Consider the following 17,785-nt stretch of genomic DNA (forward strand, 5'->3'; position numbering starts at 1 on the left):
AAATCTATCCATTCTTATTTCCCTGTACAAAGCTCAAATGCAAGTGGATCAAGTACCTCCATATATAACCAGGTACACTCAAACTAATGGATGAAAAACTAGGGAGGAACCTCAAACATATGGCCATGTGGGAAAGTTTTCTGAACAGAATACCAATGGCTTATGCTCTAAGATCAAGAATTGACAGACAAATGGGATCTCATATAATGCAAAGCTTCTGTAAGGTAAAAGTCACTGTCATTAAGACAAAACAGTAAAGAACAGATTGCAAAAAGATCTTTACCAATCATATATCTGATAGAGGGCTAATATGTAACATATAAAGAACGAAAGAAGTTAGACTTCAGAGAGTCAATAACCTTATTAAAAATGGGGTACAGAGCTAAACAAAGAATTTTTAGCTGAAAAATATTGAATGGCTGAGAAGTACCTAAAGAAATATTCACTATCCTTACTCATCAGGGAAATGCAAATCAAAACAACCCTGAGATTCTACCTCACACTAGTCAGAATGGCTAAGATGAAAAACAGGCTACAACAGATGCTGGTGTGGATGTGGAGAAAGAAGAACACTCCTCCATTGTTGGTGGGATTGCAGACTGGCCCAACCATTCCGGAAATCAGTCTGGAGGTTCCTCAGAAAATTGGACATTGCACTACCTGAGGACCCAGCTATACCTCTCCTGGGCATATACCCAAAAGATGCTCCAACATACAACAAAGACACATGCTCCACTATGTTCATAGCAGCCCTATTTATAATAGCCAGAAGCTGGATAAAACCCAGATGTCCTTCAACAGAGGAATGTGTACAGAAAATGTGGTACATTTACCCAATGGAGTACTACTCAGCAATCAAAAACAATGACTTCATGAAATTCATAGGCAAATGGACAGAACTACAAAATAACATGCTGAGTGAGGTAACCCAATCACAAAAAATCATACATGGTATGCACTCACTGATAAGACCATATTAGCCCTAATGCTCGAATTACCCATGATTCAATCTACACATGAAACTCATGAAGAAGGATGACCAATGTGTTTCAGTCCTTCTTAAAAGAGGGAACACAAATATTCATAGGAGTAGATATGGAAACAAAGTTTGGAGTAGAGACTGAAGGAATGTCCATTCGGATCCTGCTCCACCTGAGAATCCAGCCCATATACCTACCACAAAACCCAGACACTATTGCTGATGCCAAGAAGTACTTGCTGACAGGTGCCTGACCTAGCTGTCTCCTGAGAGGCTCTGCCAGAGCATGATAAATACAGAGGCAAATGCTAGCAGCAAACTATTGAACAGGCTCCCCATTTTAGGAGTTAGAGAAAGCATTGAAGGAGCTCAAGAGGCTTGTAATCCCATAAGAACAATACTAACCAACTAGAGCTCCTGGGGACTAAACACTATGCAAAGACTATATATGGAGAGCCATAGCTCCAGCTGCATATGTAGCAGAGGATGACTTTGTTGGGCACAAATGGGAGAAGAAGCCCTTGGTCCTGCTAAGTCTGGAATCTCCAGTGTAGGAGAATGTCAGTTTGGGCAGGTAGGAAGTGACATGTGGTTGGGGATGGGGAACACCCTCATAGAATAAGGGTAAGGTGGGATGGGATAAGGTGTTTATGGATGGGAAACTGGGAAAGAGGATAACATTTGAAATGTAATTAAAAAATATCCAATAAAAAGAGAAAAATTTACAACACAACAAAACCTCTGGGCACAGTATAACAGCATGTTTGTTTGTTTGTTTGTTTGTTTGTTTAAATAAGTGTATCCCCTAACTTCTTTTCCCATTTTGTTGAAAATAGATTCTGTTCTCATACAACCAATATTCTTTTAAATTATTCAAAGGAAAGAGAAGAAGAAGGAGGAGGAGGGAGAGCAGGAGGAGGAAGAGGAGGAGGAGGAGGAGGAGGAGGAGGAGGAGGAGGAGGAGGAGAAGAAGAAGAAGAAGAAGAAGAAGAAGAAGAAGAAGAAGAAGAAGAAGAAGAAGAAGAAGAAGAAGAAGAAGAAGAAGAAGAAAAAGAAGAAGAAGGTGGTGAAGGTGAATACGAAGGAGAAGACATTAGAATCGTTTCCAAATATGTTCTGTCAAGCCAGTATAACTCTAATGACTAACTTTGGTAAAGACACAATAATAATAATATACATAGAACAAACTAGTATCCCTTATCTATGATGAATATAAATGGAAAACTCCTAAATAAAACACTGGTAAACTAAAAACAGGAACATATCAAGTTGAAAATGCCTCTGAAAAAATTCAACAAGCTTATAATACAAATCATAGGAATGGTAGGACTTGGGGGAACATGTATCATCAGTAAAATAAGAGCTACATATAACAAGCCCACATCCAACATTATGCTAAACAGAGAAGATCTTGATGTGTCACCATTAAATCAAGGAAGAGACGGATCTTCACACTATCCTTATTCCTCTGCAATGAAGTGCTGGAAGCACTAACTGGAGCAATAGAACAAGAGAAGGAAATTAAAAGTATAGAAATATGAAGCAAGAATTCAAATTACTCCTCTTTCAGATAATATGACATTTATTATAAGAAATTTCAAATTTTGCACCAGAAAACTTCTAAAATCAATCCACAATTTCAGTAAGGTATAAAATATAATTTCAGTAGGGTATAAAATCAACTTACAGAAATTAGTAGCCTTTTTATACACCTACAACAAATCAGCAATAAAGAGAAAATTCTAATTCACAATAGCATTAAAAACAATAAAATAGCAGACCCGGTGAGAGAGAGACCCAACCGCCTGGTCAGGTGGGCACTCCTGAGGCTGCAGAGGGGAAGAGACCACCAACACTGCTCACCCCTGCCCTCATCCCTGGCCCAAGAGGAAACTGTATAAGGCCTCTGGGCTCCCGGTGGGGAGGGCCCAGGAGCAGCAGGACACCTGCCAGAGACACCTCCAGACCCTGAAGGAAACAGACCGGATAAACAGTTCTCTGCACCCAAATCCCGTGGGAGGGAGAGCTAAACCTTCAGAGAGGCAGACAAGCCTGGGAAACCAGAAGAGACTGCTCCCTGCACACACATCTCGGACGCCAGAGGAAAAAGCCAAAGACCATCTGGAACCCTGGTGCACTGAAGATCCCGGAAGGGGCGGCACAGGTCTTCCTGGTTGCTGCCGCTGCAGAGAGCCCCTGGGCAGCACCCCACGAGCGAACCTGAGCCTCGGGACCACAGGTAAGACCAAATTTTCTGCTGCAAGTGACCTGCCTGGTGAACTCAAGCCACAGGCCCACAGGAACAGCTGAAGACCTGTAGAGAGGAAAAACTACACGCCCGAAAGCAGAACACTCTGTCCCCATAACTGACTGAAAGAGAGGAAAACAGGTCTACAGCACTCCTGACACACAGGCTTATAGGACAGTCTAGCCACTGTCAGAAATAGCAGAACAAAGTAACACTAGAGATAATCTGATGGCGAGAGGCAAGCGCAGGAACCCAAGCAACAGAAACCAAGACTACATGCCATCATCGGAGCCCAATTCTCCCACCAAAACAAACATGGAATATCCAAACACACCAGAAAAGCAAGATCTAGTTTCAAAATCATATTTGATCATGATGCTGGAGGACTTCAAGAAAGACATGAACACACTTAGGGAAGCACAGGAAAACATTAATAAACAAGTAAAAGCCTACAGAGAGGAATCGCAAAAATCCCTGAAAGAATTCCAGGAAAACACAATCAAACAGTTGAAGGAATTAAAAATGGAAATAGAAGCAATCAAGAAAGAACACATGGAAACAATCCTGGATATAGAAAACCAAAAGAAGAGACAAGGAGCTGTAGATACAAGCTTCACCAACAGAATACAAGAGATGGAAGAGAGAATCTCAGGAGCAGAAGATTCCATAGAAATCATTGACTCAACTGTCAAAGATAATGTAAAGCAGAAAAAGCTACTGGTCCAAAACATACAGGAAATCCAGGACTCAATGAGAAGATCAAACCTAAGGTTAATAGGTATAGAAGAGAGTGAAGACTACCAGCTCAAAGGACCAGTAAATATCTTCAACAAAATCATAGAAGAAAACTTCCCTAACCTAAAAAAAGAGATACCCATAGGCATACAAGAAGCCTACAGAACTCCAAACAGATTGGACCAGAAAAGAAACACCTCCCGTCACATAATTGTCAAAACACCAAACGCACAAAATAAAGAAAGAATATTAAAAGCAGTAAGGGAAAAAGGTCAAGTAACATATAAAGGGAGACCTATCAGAATCACACCAGACTTCTCGCCAGAAACTATGAAGGCCAGAAGATCCTGGACTGATGTTATACAGACCCTAAGAGAACACAAATGCCAGCCCAGGTTACTGTATCCAGCAAAACTCTCAATTAACATAGATGGAGAAACCAAGATATTCCATGACAAAACCAAATTTACACAATATCTTTCTACAAATCCAGCACTACAAAGCATAATAAATGGTAAAGCCCAACATAAGGAGGCAAGCTATACCCTAGAAGAAGCAAGAAACTAATCGTCTTGGCAACAAAACAAAGAGAATGAAAGCACACAAACATAACCTCACATCCAAATATGAATATAACGGGAAGCAATAATCACTATTCCTTAATATCTCTCAATATCAATGGCCTCAACTCCCCAATAAAAAGACATAGATTAACAAACTGGATACGCAACGAGGACCCTGCATTCTGCTGCCTACAGGAAACACACCTCAGAGACAAAGACAGACACTACCTCAGAGTGAAAGGCTGAAAAACAACTTTCCAAGCAAATGGTCAGAAGAAGCAAGCTGGAGTAGCCATTCTAATATCAAATAAAATCAATTTCCAACTAAAAGTCATCAAAAAAGATAAGGAAGGACACTTCATATTCATCAAAGGAAAAATCAACCAAGATGAACTCTCAATCCTAAATATCTATGCCCCAAATACAAGGGCACCTACATACGTAAAAGAAACCTTACTAAAGCTCAAAACACACATTGCACCTCACACAATAATAGTGGGAGATTTCAACACCCCACTCTCATCAATGGACAGATCATGGAAACAGAAATTAAACAGTGATGTAGACAGACTAAGAGAAGTCATGAGCCAAATGGACTTAACGGATATTTATAGAACATTCTATCCTAAAGCAAAAGGATATACCTTCTTCTCAGCTCCTCATGGTACTTTCTCCAAAATTGACCATATAATTGCTCAAAAAACGGGCCTCAACAGGTACAGAAAGATAGAAATAATCCCATGCGTGCTATCGGACCACCACGGCCTAAAACTGGTCTTCAATAACAATAAGGGAAGAATGCCCACATATACGTGGAAATTGAACAATGCTCTACTCAATGATAACATGGTCAAGAAAGAAATAAAGAAAGAAATTAAAAACTTTTTAGAATTTAATGAAAATGAAGATACAACATACTCAAACTTATGGGACACAATGAAAGCTGTGCTAAGAGGAAAACTCATAGCGCTGAGTGCCTGCAGAAAGAAACAGGAAAGAGCATATGTCAGCAGCTTGACAGCACACCTAAAAGCTCTAGAACAAAAAGAAGCAAATACACCCAGGAGGAGTAGAAGGCAGGAAATAATCAAACTCAGAGCTGAAATCAACCAAGTAGAAACAAAAAGGACCATAGAAAGAATCAACAGAACCAAAAGTTGGTTCTTTGAGAAAATCAACAAGATAGATAAACCCTTAGCCAGACTAACGAGAGGACACAGAGAGTGTGTCCAAATTAACAAAATCAGAAATGAAAAGGGAGACATAACTACAGATTCGGAGGAAATTCAAAAAATCATCAGATCTTACTATAAAAACCTATATTCAACAAAATTTGAAAATCTTCAGGAAATAGACAATTTCCTAGACAGATACCACGTATCGAAGTTAAATCAGGAACAGATAAACCAGTTAAACAACCACATAACTCCTAAGGAAATAGAAGCAGTCATTAAAGGTCTCCCAACCAAAAAGAGCCCAGGTCCAGACGGGTTTAGTGCAGAATTCTATCAAACCTTCATAGAAGACCTCATACCAATATTATCCAAACTATTCCACAAAATTGAAACAGATGGAGCCCTACCGAATTCCTTCTATGAAGCCACAATTACTCTTATACCTAAACCACACAAAGACACAACAAAGAAAGAGAACTTCAGACCAATTTCCCTTATGAATATCGACGCAAAAATACTCAATAAAATTCTGGCAAACCGAATTCAAGAGCACATCAAAACAATCATCCACCATGATCAAGTAGGCTTCATCCCAGGCATGCAGGGATGGTTTAATATACGGAAAACCATCAACGTGATCCATTATATAAACAAACTGAAAGAACAGAACCACATGATCATTTCATTAGATGCTGAGAAAGCATTTGACAAAATTCAACACCCCTTCATGATAAAAGTCCTGGAAAGAATAGGAATTCAAGGCCCATACCTAAACATAGTAAAAGCCATATACAGCAAACCAGTTGCTAACATTAAACTAAATGGAGAGAAACTTGAAGCAATCCCACTAAAATCAGGGACTAGACAAGGCTGCCCACTCTCTCCCTACTTATTCAATATAGTTCTTGAAGTTCTAGCCAGAGCAATCAGACAACAAAAGGAGATCAAAGGGATACAGATCGGAAAAGAAGAGGTCAAAATATCACTATTTGCAGATGACATGATAGTATATTTAAGTGATCCCAAAAGTTCCACCAGAGAACTACTAAAGCTGATAAACAACTTCAGCAAAGTGGCTGGGTATAAAATTAACTCAAATAAATCAGTTGCCTTCCTCTATAAAAAAGAGAAACAAGCCGAGAAAGAAATTAGGGAAACGACACCCTTCATAATAGACCCAAATAATATAAAGTACCTCGGTGTGACTTTAACCAAGCAAGTAAAAGATCTGTACAATAAGAACTTCAAGACACTGAAGAAAGAAATTGAAGAAGACCTCAGAAGATGGAAAGATCTCCCATGCTCATGGATTGGCAGGATTAATATGGTAAAAATGGCCATTTTACCGAAAGCAATCTACAGATTCAATGCAATCCCCATCAAAATACCAATCCAATTCTTCAAAGAGTTAGACAGAACAATTTGCAAATTCATCTGGAATAACAAAAAACCCAGGATAGCTAAAGCTATCCTCAACAATAAAAGGACTTCAGGGGGAATCACTATCCCTGAACTCAAGCAGTATTACAGAGCAATAGTGATAAAAACTGCATGGTATTGGTACAGAGACAGACAGATAGACCAATGGAATAGAATTGAAGACCCAGAAATGAACCCACACACCTATGGTCACTTGATTTTTGACAAAGGAGCCAAAACCATCCAATGGAAAAAAGATAGCATTTTCAGCAAATGGTGCTGGTTCAACTGGAGGGCAACATGTAGAAGAATGCAGATCGATCCATCCTTATCACCCTGTACAAAGCTTAAGTCCAAGTGGATCAAGGACCTCCACATCAAACCAGACACACTCAAACTAATAGAAGAAAAACTAGGGAAGCATCTGGAACACATGGGCACTGGAAAAAAATTTCCTGAACAAAACACCAATGGCTTATGCTCTAAGATCAAGAATCGACAAATGGGATCTCATAAAACTGCAAAGCTTCTGTAAGGCAAAGGACACTGTGGTTAGGACAAAACGGCAACCAACAGATTGGGAAAAGATCTTTACCAATCCTACAACAGATAGAGGCCTTATTTCCAAAATATACAAAGAACTCAAGAAGTTAGACCGCAGGGAAACAAATAACCCTATTAAAAAATGGGGTTCAGAGCTAAACAAAGAATTCACAGCTGAGGAATGCCGAATGGCTGAGAAACACCTAAAGAAATGTTCAACATCTTTAGTCATAAGGGAAATGCAAATCAAAACAACCCTGAGATTTCACCTCACACCAGTGCGATTGGCTAAGATCAAAAACTCAGGTGACAGCAGATGCTGGCGAGGATGTGGAGAAAGAGGAACACTCCTCCATTGTTGGTGGGATTGCAGACTGGTAAAACCATTCTGGAAATCAGTCTGGAGGTTCCTCAGAAAATTGGACATTGAACTGCCTGATGATCCAGCTATACCTCTCTTGGGCATATACCCAAAAGATGCCTCAACATATAAAAGAGACACGTGCTCCACTATGTTCATTGCAGCCTTATTTATAATAGCCAGAAGCTGGAAAGAACCCAGATGCCCTTCAACAGAGGAATGGATACAGAAAATGTGGTACATCTACACAATGGAATATTACTCAGCTATCAAAAACAACGAGTTTATGAAATTCGTAGGCAAATGGTTGGAACTGGAAAATATCATCCTGAGTGAGCTAACCCACTCACAGAAAGACATACATGGTATGCACTCATTGATAAGTGGCTATTAGCCCAAATGCTTGAATTACCCTAGATCCCTAGAACAAAGGAAACTCAAGACGGATGATCAAAATGTGAATGCTTCACTCCTTCTTTAAATGAGGAAAAAGAATACCCTTGGCAGGGAAGGGAGAGGCAAAGATTAAAACAGAGACTGAAGGAACACCCATTCAGAGCCTGCCCCACATGTGGCCCATACATATACAGCCACCCAATTAGACAAGATGGATGAAGCAAAGAAGTGCAGACCGACAGGAGCCGGATGTAGATCGCTCCTGAGAGACACAGCCAGAATACAGCAAATATAGAGGCGAATGCCAGCAGCAAACCACTGAACTGAGAATAGGTCCCCTATTGAAGGAATCAGAGAAAGAACTGGAAGAGCTTGAAGGGGCTCGAGACCCCAAAAGTACAACAATGCCAAGCAACCAGAGCTTCCAGGGACTAAGCCACTACCTAAAGACTATACATGGACTGACCCTGGACTCTGACCCCATAGGTAGCAATGAATATCCTAGTAAGAGCACCAGTGGAAGGGGAAGCCCTGGGTCCTGCTAAGACTGAACCCACAGTGAACTAGTCTATGGGGGGAGGGCGGCAATGGGGGGAGGGTTGGGAGGGGAACACCCATAAGGAAGGGGAGGGGGGAGGGGGATGTTTGCCCGGAAACCGGGAAAGGGAATAACACTCGAAATGTATATAAGAAATACTCAAGTTAATAAAAAAAAAAAAAAAAAAAAAGAAAATCTTCAGGAAATGGACAATTTCCTAGACAGATACCAGGTATCGACGTTAAATCAGGAACAGATAAACCAGTTAAACAACCCCATAACTCCTAAGGAAATAGAAGCAGTCATTAAAGGTCTCCCAACCAAAAAGAGCCCAGGTCCAGACGGGTTTAGTGCAGAATTCTATCAAACCTTCATAGAAGACCTCATACCAATATTATCCAAACTATTCCACAAAATTGAAACAGATGGAGCCCTACCGAATTCCTTCTACGAAGCCACAATTACTCTTATACCTAAACCACACAAAGACACAACAAAGAAAGAGAACTTCAGACCAATTTCCCTTATGAATATCGACGCAAAAATACTCAATAAAATCCTGGCAAACCGAATTCAAGAGCACATCAAAACAATCATCCACCATGATCAAGTAGGCTTCATCCCAGGCATGCAGGGATGGTTTAATATACGGAAAACCATCAACGTGATCCATCATATAAACAAACTGAAAGAACAGAACCACATGATCATTTCATTAGATGCTGAGAAAGCATTTGACAAAATTCAACACCCCTTCATGATAAAAGTCCTGGAAAGAATAGGAATTCAAGGCCCATACCTAAACATAGTAAAAGCCATATACAGCAAACCAGTTGCTAACATTAAACTAAATGGAGAGAAACTTGAAGCAATCCCACTAAAATCAGGGACTAGACAAGGCTGCCCACTCTCTCCCTACTTATTCAATATAGTTCTTGAAGTTCTAGCCAGAGCAATCAGACAACAAAAGGAGATCAAAGGGATACAGATCGGAAAAGAAGAGGTCAAAATATCACTATTTGCAGATGACATGATAGTATATTTAAGTGATCCCAAAAGTTCCACCAGAGAACTACTAAAGCTGATAAACAACTTCAGCAAAGTGGCTGGGTATAAAATTAACTCAAATAAATCAGTTGCCTTCCTCTATACAAAAGAGAAACAAGCCGAGAAAGAAATTAGGGAAACGACACCCTTCATAATAGACCCAAATAATATAAAGTACCTCGGTGTGACTTTAACCAAGCAAGTAAAAGATCTGTACAATAAGAACTTCAAGACACTGAAGAAAGAAATTGAAGAAGACCTCAGAAGATGGAAAGATCTCCCATGCTCATGGATTGGCAGGATTAATATAGTAAAAATGGCCATTTTACCAAAAGCAATCTACAGATTCAATGCAATCCCCATCAAAATACCAATCCAATTCTTTAAAGAGTTAGACAGAACAATTTGCAAATTCATCTGGAATAACAAAAAACCCAGGATAGCTAAAGCTATCCTCAACAATAAAAGGACTTCAGGGGGAATCACTATCCCTGAACTCAAACAGTATTACAGAGCAATGGTGATAAAAACTGCATGGTATTGGTACAGAGACAGACAGATAGACCAATGGAATAGAATTGAAGACCCAGAAATGAACCCACACACCTATGGTCACTTGATTTTTGACAAAGGAGCCAAAACCATCCAATGGAAAAAAGATAGCATTTTCAGCAAATGGTGCTGGTTCAACTGGAGGGCAACATGTAGAAGAATGCAGATCGATCCATGCTTATCACCCTGTACAAAGCTTAAGTCCAAGTGGATCAAGGACCTCCACATCAAACCAGACACACTCAAACTAATAGAAGAAAAACTAGGGAAGCATCTGGAACACATGGGCACTGGAAAAAATTTCCTGAACAAAACACCAATGGCTCATGCTCTAAGATCAAGAATCGACAAATGGGATCTCATAAAACTGCAAAGCTTCTGTAAGGCAAAGGACACTGTGGTTAGGACAAAACGGCAACCAACAGATTGGGAAAAGATCTTTACCAATCCTACAACAGATAGAGGCCTTATATCCAAAATATACAAAGAACTCAAGAAGTTAGACCGCAGGGAAACAAATAACCCTATTAAAAAATGGGGTTCAGAGCTAAACAAAGAATTCACAGCTGAGGAATGCCGAATGGCTGAGAAACACCTAAAGAAATGTTCAACATCTTTAGTCATAAGGGAAATGCAAATCAAAACAACCCTGAGATTTCACCTCACACCAGTGCGATTGGCTAAGATCAAAAACTCAGGTGACAGCAGATGCTGGCGAGGATGTGGAGAAAGAGGAACACTCCTCCATTGTTGGTGGGATTGCAGACTGGTAAAACCATTCTGGAAATCAGTCTGGAGGTTCCTCAGAAAATTGGACATTGAACTGCCTGAGGATCCAGCTATACCTCTCTTGGGCATATACCCAAAAGATGCCTCAACATATAAAAGAGACACGTGCTCCACTATGTTCATCGCAGCCTTATTTATAATAGCCAGAAAATGGAAAGAACCCAGATGCCCTTCAACAGAGGAATGGATACAGAAAATGTGGTACATCTACACAATGGAATATTACTCAGCTATCAAAAACAACGAGTTTATGAAATTCGTAGGCAAATGGTTGGAACTGGAAAATATCATCCTGAGTGAGCTAACCCAATCACAGAAAGACATACATGGTATGCACTCATTGATAAGTGGCTATTAGCCCAAATGCTTGAATTACCCTAGATCCCTAGAACAAACGAAACTCAAGACGGATGATCAAAATGTGAATGCTTCACTCCTTCTTTAAATGAGGAAAAAGAATACCCTTGGCAGGGAAGGGAGAGGCAAAGATTAAAACAGAGACTGAAGGAACACCCATTCAGAGCCTGCCTCACATGTGGCCCATACATATACAGCCACCCAATTGGACAAGATGGATGAAGCAAAGAAGTGCAGACCGACAGGAGCCGGATGTAGATCGCTCCTGAGAGACACAGCCAGAATACAGCAAATATAGAGGCGAATGCCAGCAGCAAACCACTGAACTGAGAATAGGTCCCCTATTGAAGGAATCAGAGAAAGAACTGGAAGAGTTGAAGGGGCTCGAGACCCCAAAAGTACAACAATGCCAAGCAACCAGAGCTTCCAGGGACTAAGCCACTACCTAAAGACTATATACATGGACTGACCCTGGACTCTGACCCCATAGGTAGCAATGAATATCCTAGTAAGAGCACCAGTGGAAGGGGAAGCCCTGGGTCCTGCTAAGACTGAACCCCCAGTGGGTGGAGGGAAGGCAATGGGGGGAGGGTTGGGAGGGGAACACCCATAAGGAAGGGGAGGGGGGAGGGGGATGTTTGCCCGGAAACCGGGAAAGGGAATAACACTCGAAATGTATATAAGAAATACTCAAGTTAATAAAAAAAAAAAAGAGAGAAAAAAAGAAAGAGTACATTTCAATAACTAAGGCCAAAGATGGTGGTAATTTGGACTGTGTAATGGTGGAATGGATTCTAGACACACGTGAAAGACACAATTTATGAGTCTTAGAGGTAGACTGAATGTGAGTAAGAGGACTCTGAATAATTCAGAATGACTATAATGTTTGAAAGTTATAAATCTGGGTGGATGCAGGTCATTTTCTGAGATAAGACAATAAGGAATATCTTTTCTTGTAGAAAAAAAAAAGAAATAGTCAAGAAAAATGTGCAGCCTCTATTGAGAAAATATGGATATCCTCTTGAAAACAAGATAATAAAAAGCTAAATAAAATGCTGAAGAGGGAAAAAAACAATAAAATATTCCTTAGTTAGTAATAAACCTAACTAAGGAAGAGAAAGGTCCGCTTTCAAAAGTTGAAAGTCATGAAGAAAAAGATTGATAAAGATATTGAAAATTAAAGAAACCTATATTCACTGATAGGTAAAATGAATGCTGTAAAAATTATTCTCCTTCCAAAGCCAATTTAGAGATTCACAACCATCATCAATAAATGTCAACAACCTTCTTCTCAGAAATAGAAAAAAAATCATCCTAAAATTTATATGGAACCAGAAAATATTCTGAACAACCAAAACAATTTGATTAAAAAGAAAAATACTGGTGTGATTGCTATACTGTACCTTAAGATACATTATAACGCTACAGAAATAAAACAATATGGTACTGGCACAAAACCGGACATGAATATTAGTGGAAAAAAAAGGAAACTACTCATAACTGCTGTCATCTGATATTTGACAAATTGGGAAACAACAACAAAAATAACCAAACAACTGCCGGTCTGCATACTGGCACTGTCTGCGGGGATCCATGGAGCCCACTGACCTGGATGCAGCAGCCAAAACGTTATAGTTCAGACAGGAAGCTGAAGCAAGGCAGGCTGCTGCGCCTTTTCTGTGGTTATCGCTGTCCAGGAGTTGGTGGCAGGGAGTGAGATGCAAGGAAGTGACTGAGGTCAGGCTTGGGCATCCACCTGGTTGGGTCATCCAGAGGCGATGAAAGCTTCCGGAGAGAAGAATCTTTCCTGGAGTGTTACAGCTCAATATGACAGGAATACTCAGATGATCTTTGGTGAAATAACTTGTGTACTTTGTTTCTTGTGGATAGGACTTTACAAACATTTGGGAGTGGGTTGGGATCTAGAAACAGATGCTTTCTACTGGCTTGGTCTTAGAGGTTAGGGATGCCTCATCCGCATGTGGAAGGACATCAACTGCTGTCCCTATGTAACTGCTTGTTACCATCCTCTCATTGGGATGTCGAGGTCAGCTGTTCCCGACAGGAACCTAGTCAGGAGTAAATTTACTGTTCTCAATTATGAGAATTGCTGGTGTTCCTAAAGCAGCTCACCTTACCAGGTTTTCTGTCTGGTGGCATGGTCCACTGAGCCACAACCAACCAACCAACAAACCCAAGCAAACAGACAAACAAAGAAAGCCTATGCATTGGAGAAAAAACATGATCTTAAACAAATGGTTCTAGGAAAACTGACAAGCACATGTGGAAGGATGAAATGAGACCACTGTACATCACACTGCATCAAACCTGAAATAATTAACTTTTATAAGAATACATGGATATCCTCTGGGTTCCCGTGGGGGAGGGCCCAGGAGCAGCAGGACCCCTGCGCCTGAGACACCGCCGGAACCTGAAGGAACAGACTGGATAAACAGTTCTCTGCACCCAAATCCCGTGGGAGGGAGAGCTAAATCTTCAGAGAGGCAGACACGCCTGGGAAACCAGAAGAGACTGCACTCTGCACACATTACTGATTCCAGAGGAAAACACCAAATGCCATCTGGAACCCTGGTACACTGAAGCTCCCGGAAGGGCGGCGCAGATCTTCCTGGTTGCTGCCGCAGCAGAGAGCTCGTGGGCAGCACCCCGCGAGCAAACTTGAGCCTTGGGACCACAGGTAAGACCAACTTTTCTGCTGCAAGTGACCTGCCTGGTGAACTCAAGCCACAGGCCCACAGGAACAGCTGAAGACCTGTAGAGAGGAAAAACTACACGCCCGAAAGCAGAACACTCTCTCCCCATAACAGGCTGAAGGAAAACAGGTCTACAGCACTCCTGACACACAGGCTTATAGGACAGTCTAACCACTGTCAGAAATAGCAGAACAAAGTAACACCAGAGATAATCTGATGGCGAGAGGCAAGCACAGGAACTCAAGCAACAGAAACCAAGACTACATGGCACCATCAGAGCCCAATTTTCCCATCAAAACAAACATGGAATATCCAAACACACCACAAAAGCAAGATGTAGTTTCAAAATCATATTTGATCATGATGCTGGAGGACTTCAAGAAAGATGTGAAGAACTCCCTTAGAGAACAAGTAGAAGCCTACAGAGAGGAATCGCAAAAATCCCTGAAAGAATTCCAGGAAATCATAAATAAACAAGTAGAAGCCCATAGAGAGGAGTCACAAAAATCCCTGAAAGAATTCCAGGAAAACACAATCAAACAGTTGAAGGAATTAAAAATGGAAATAGAAGCAATCAAGAAAGAACACATGGAAACAACCCTGGATATAGAAAACCAAAAGAAGAGACAAGGAGCTATAGATACAAGCTTTACCAACAGAATACAAGAGAGAATCTCAGGAGCAGAAGATTCCATAGAAATCATTGACTCAACTGTCAAAGATAATGTAAAGCAGAAAAAGCTACTGGTCCAAAACATACAGGAAATCCAGGACTCAATGAGAAGATCAAACCTAAGGATAATAGGTATAGAAGAGAGTGAAGACTCCCAGCTCAAAGAACCAGTAAATATCTTCAACAAAATCATAGAAGAAAACTTCCCTAACCTAAAAAAAGAGATACCCATAGGTATACAAGAAGCCTACAGAACTCTAAATAGATTGGACCAGAAAAGAAACACCTCCCGTCACATAATAGTCAAAATACCAAACACACAAAATAAAGAAAGAATATTAAAAGCAGTAAGGGAAAAAGGTCAAGTAACATATAAAGGCAGCCCTATCAGAATCACACCAGACTTTTCGCCAGAAACTATGAAGGCCAGAAGATCCTGGACTGATGTCATACAGACCCTAAGAGAACACAAATGCCAGCCCAGGTTACTGTATCCTGCAAAACTCTCAATTAACATAGATGGAGAAACCAAGATATTCCACGACAAAACAAAATTTACACAATATCTTTCTACAAATCCAGCACTACAAAGGATAATAAGTGGTATAGCCCAACATAAGGAGGCAAGCTATACCCTAGAAGAAGCAAGAAACTAATCCTCTTGGCAACAAAACAAAGAGAAGAAAAGCACACAAACATAACCTCACATCCAAATATGAATATAACAGGAAGAAATAATCACTATTCCTTAATATCTCTCAACATCAATGGCCTCAACTCCCCAATAAGAAGACATAGATTAACAAACTGGATACGCAACAAGGACCCTGCATTCTGCTGCCTACAGGAAACACACCTCAGAGACAAAGACAGACACTACCTCAGAGTGAAAGGCTGGAAAACAACTTTCCAAGCAAATGGTCAGAAGAAGCAAGCTGAAGTAGCCATTCTAATATCAAATAAAATCAATTTCCAACTAAAAGTCATCAAAAAAGATAAGGAAGGACACTTCATATTCATCAAAGGAAAAATCCACCAAGATGAACTCTCAATCCTAAATATCTATGCCCCAAATACAAGGGCACCTACATATGAAAAAGAAACCTTACTAAAGCTCAAAACACACATTGCACCTCACACAATAATAGTGGGAGATTTCAACACCCCACTCTCATCAATGGACAGATCATGGAAACAGAAATTAAACAGAGACGTAGACAGACTAAGAGAAGTCATGAGCCAAAGGGACTTAGCAGATAATTATAGAACATTCTGTCCTAAAGCAAAAGGATATACCTTCTTCTCAGCTCCTCATGGTATTTTCTCCAAAATTGACCATATAATTGGTCAAAAAACGGGCCTCAACAGATACAGAAAGATAGAAATAATCTCATGCGTGCTATCAGACCACCACGGCCTAAAACTGGTCTTCAATAACAATAAGGGAAGAATGCCCACATATACTTGGAAATTGAACAATGCTCTACTCAATGATAACCTGGTCAAGGAAGAAATAAAGAAAGAAATTAAAAACTTTTTAGAATTTAATGAAAATGAAGGTACAACATACCCAAACTTATGGGACACAATGAAAACTGTGCTAAGAGGAAAACTCATAGCGCTGAGTGCCTGCAGAAAGAAACAGGAAAGAGCATATGTCAGCAGCTTGACAGCACACCTAAAAGCTCTAGAACAAAAAGAAGCAAATACACCCAGGAGGAGTAGAAGGCAGGAAATAATCAAACTCAGAGCTGAAATCAACCAAGTAGAAACAAAAAGGACCATAGAAAGAATCAACAGAACCAAAAGTTGGTTCTTTGAGAAAATCAACAAGATAGATAAACCCTTAGCCAGACTAACGAGAGGACACAGAGAGTGTTTCCAAATTAACAAAATCAGAAATGAAAAGGGAGACATAACTACTGATTCAGAGGAAATTCAAAAAATCATCAGATATTACTATAAAAGCCTATATTCAACAAAACTTGAAAATCTGCAGAAAATGGACAATTTCCTAGACAGATACCAGGTACCAAAGTTAAACCAGGAACAGATAAACCCGTTAAACAACCCCATAACTCCTAAGGAAATAGAAGCAGTCATTAAAGGTCTCCCAACCAAAAAGAGCCCAGGTCCAGACAGGTTTAGTGAAGAATTCTATCAGAGCTTCATAGAAGACCTCATACCAATAATGTCCAAACTATTCCACAAAATTGAAACAGATGGAGCACTACTGAATTCCTTCTATGAAGCCACAACAATCTTATACCTAAACCACACAAAGACCCAACAAAGGAAGAGAACTTCAGACCAATTTCCCTTATGAATATCGATGCAAAAATACTCAATAAAATTCTGGCAAACCGAATCCAAGAGCACATCAAAACAATCATCCACCATGATCAAGTAGGCTTCAACCCAGGCATGCAGGAATGGTTTAATATACGGAAAAACATTAACGTGATCCATTATATAAACAAACTGAAAGAACAAAACCACATGATCATTTCATTAGATGCTGAGAAAGCATTTGACAAAATTCAACACCCCTTCATAATGAAAGTCCTGGAAAGAATAGGAATTCAAGGCCCATATCTAAACATAGTAAAAGCCATATACAGCAAACCAGTTGCTAACATTAAACTAAGTGGAGAGAAACTTGAAGCAATCCCACTAAAATCAGGGACTAGACAAGG

General features: G+C 40.2%; 1 long non-coding RNA gene across 14 annotated transcripts in view; it reads left to right on the top strand.

Annotated features, from left to right (window-relative positions):
* Positions 1–17,785, top strand: part of LOC147996101 (LINE-1 retrotransposable element ORF1 protein-like) — a 127,623-nt gene that overhangs the window by 22,126 nt on the left and 87,712 nt on the right. The window contains exon 2 of one of the 14 annotated variants that reach the window (XR_015674136.1): positions 1,859–6,814. The exons of 12 other annotated variants lie outside the window; for them this stretch is intronic. This is a non-coding gene — a long non-coding RNA (LINE-1 retrotransposable element ORF1 protein-like). Of the gene's footprint in view, positions 1–1,858; positions 6,815–17,785 lie in introns of those variants that run through there. One more of the 14 variants, XR_015674137.1, reaches the window with a different exon arrangement.

Source organism: Rattus norvegicus, chromosome 2 (assembly GCF_021556685.1).
Source record: "Rattus norvegicus strain SHRSP/BbbUtx chromosome 2, alternate assembly SHRSP_T2T, whole genome shotgun sequence".
NCBI lineage: Eukaryota > Metazoa > Chordata > Mammalia > Rodentia > Muridae > Rattus > Rattus norvegicus.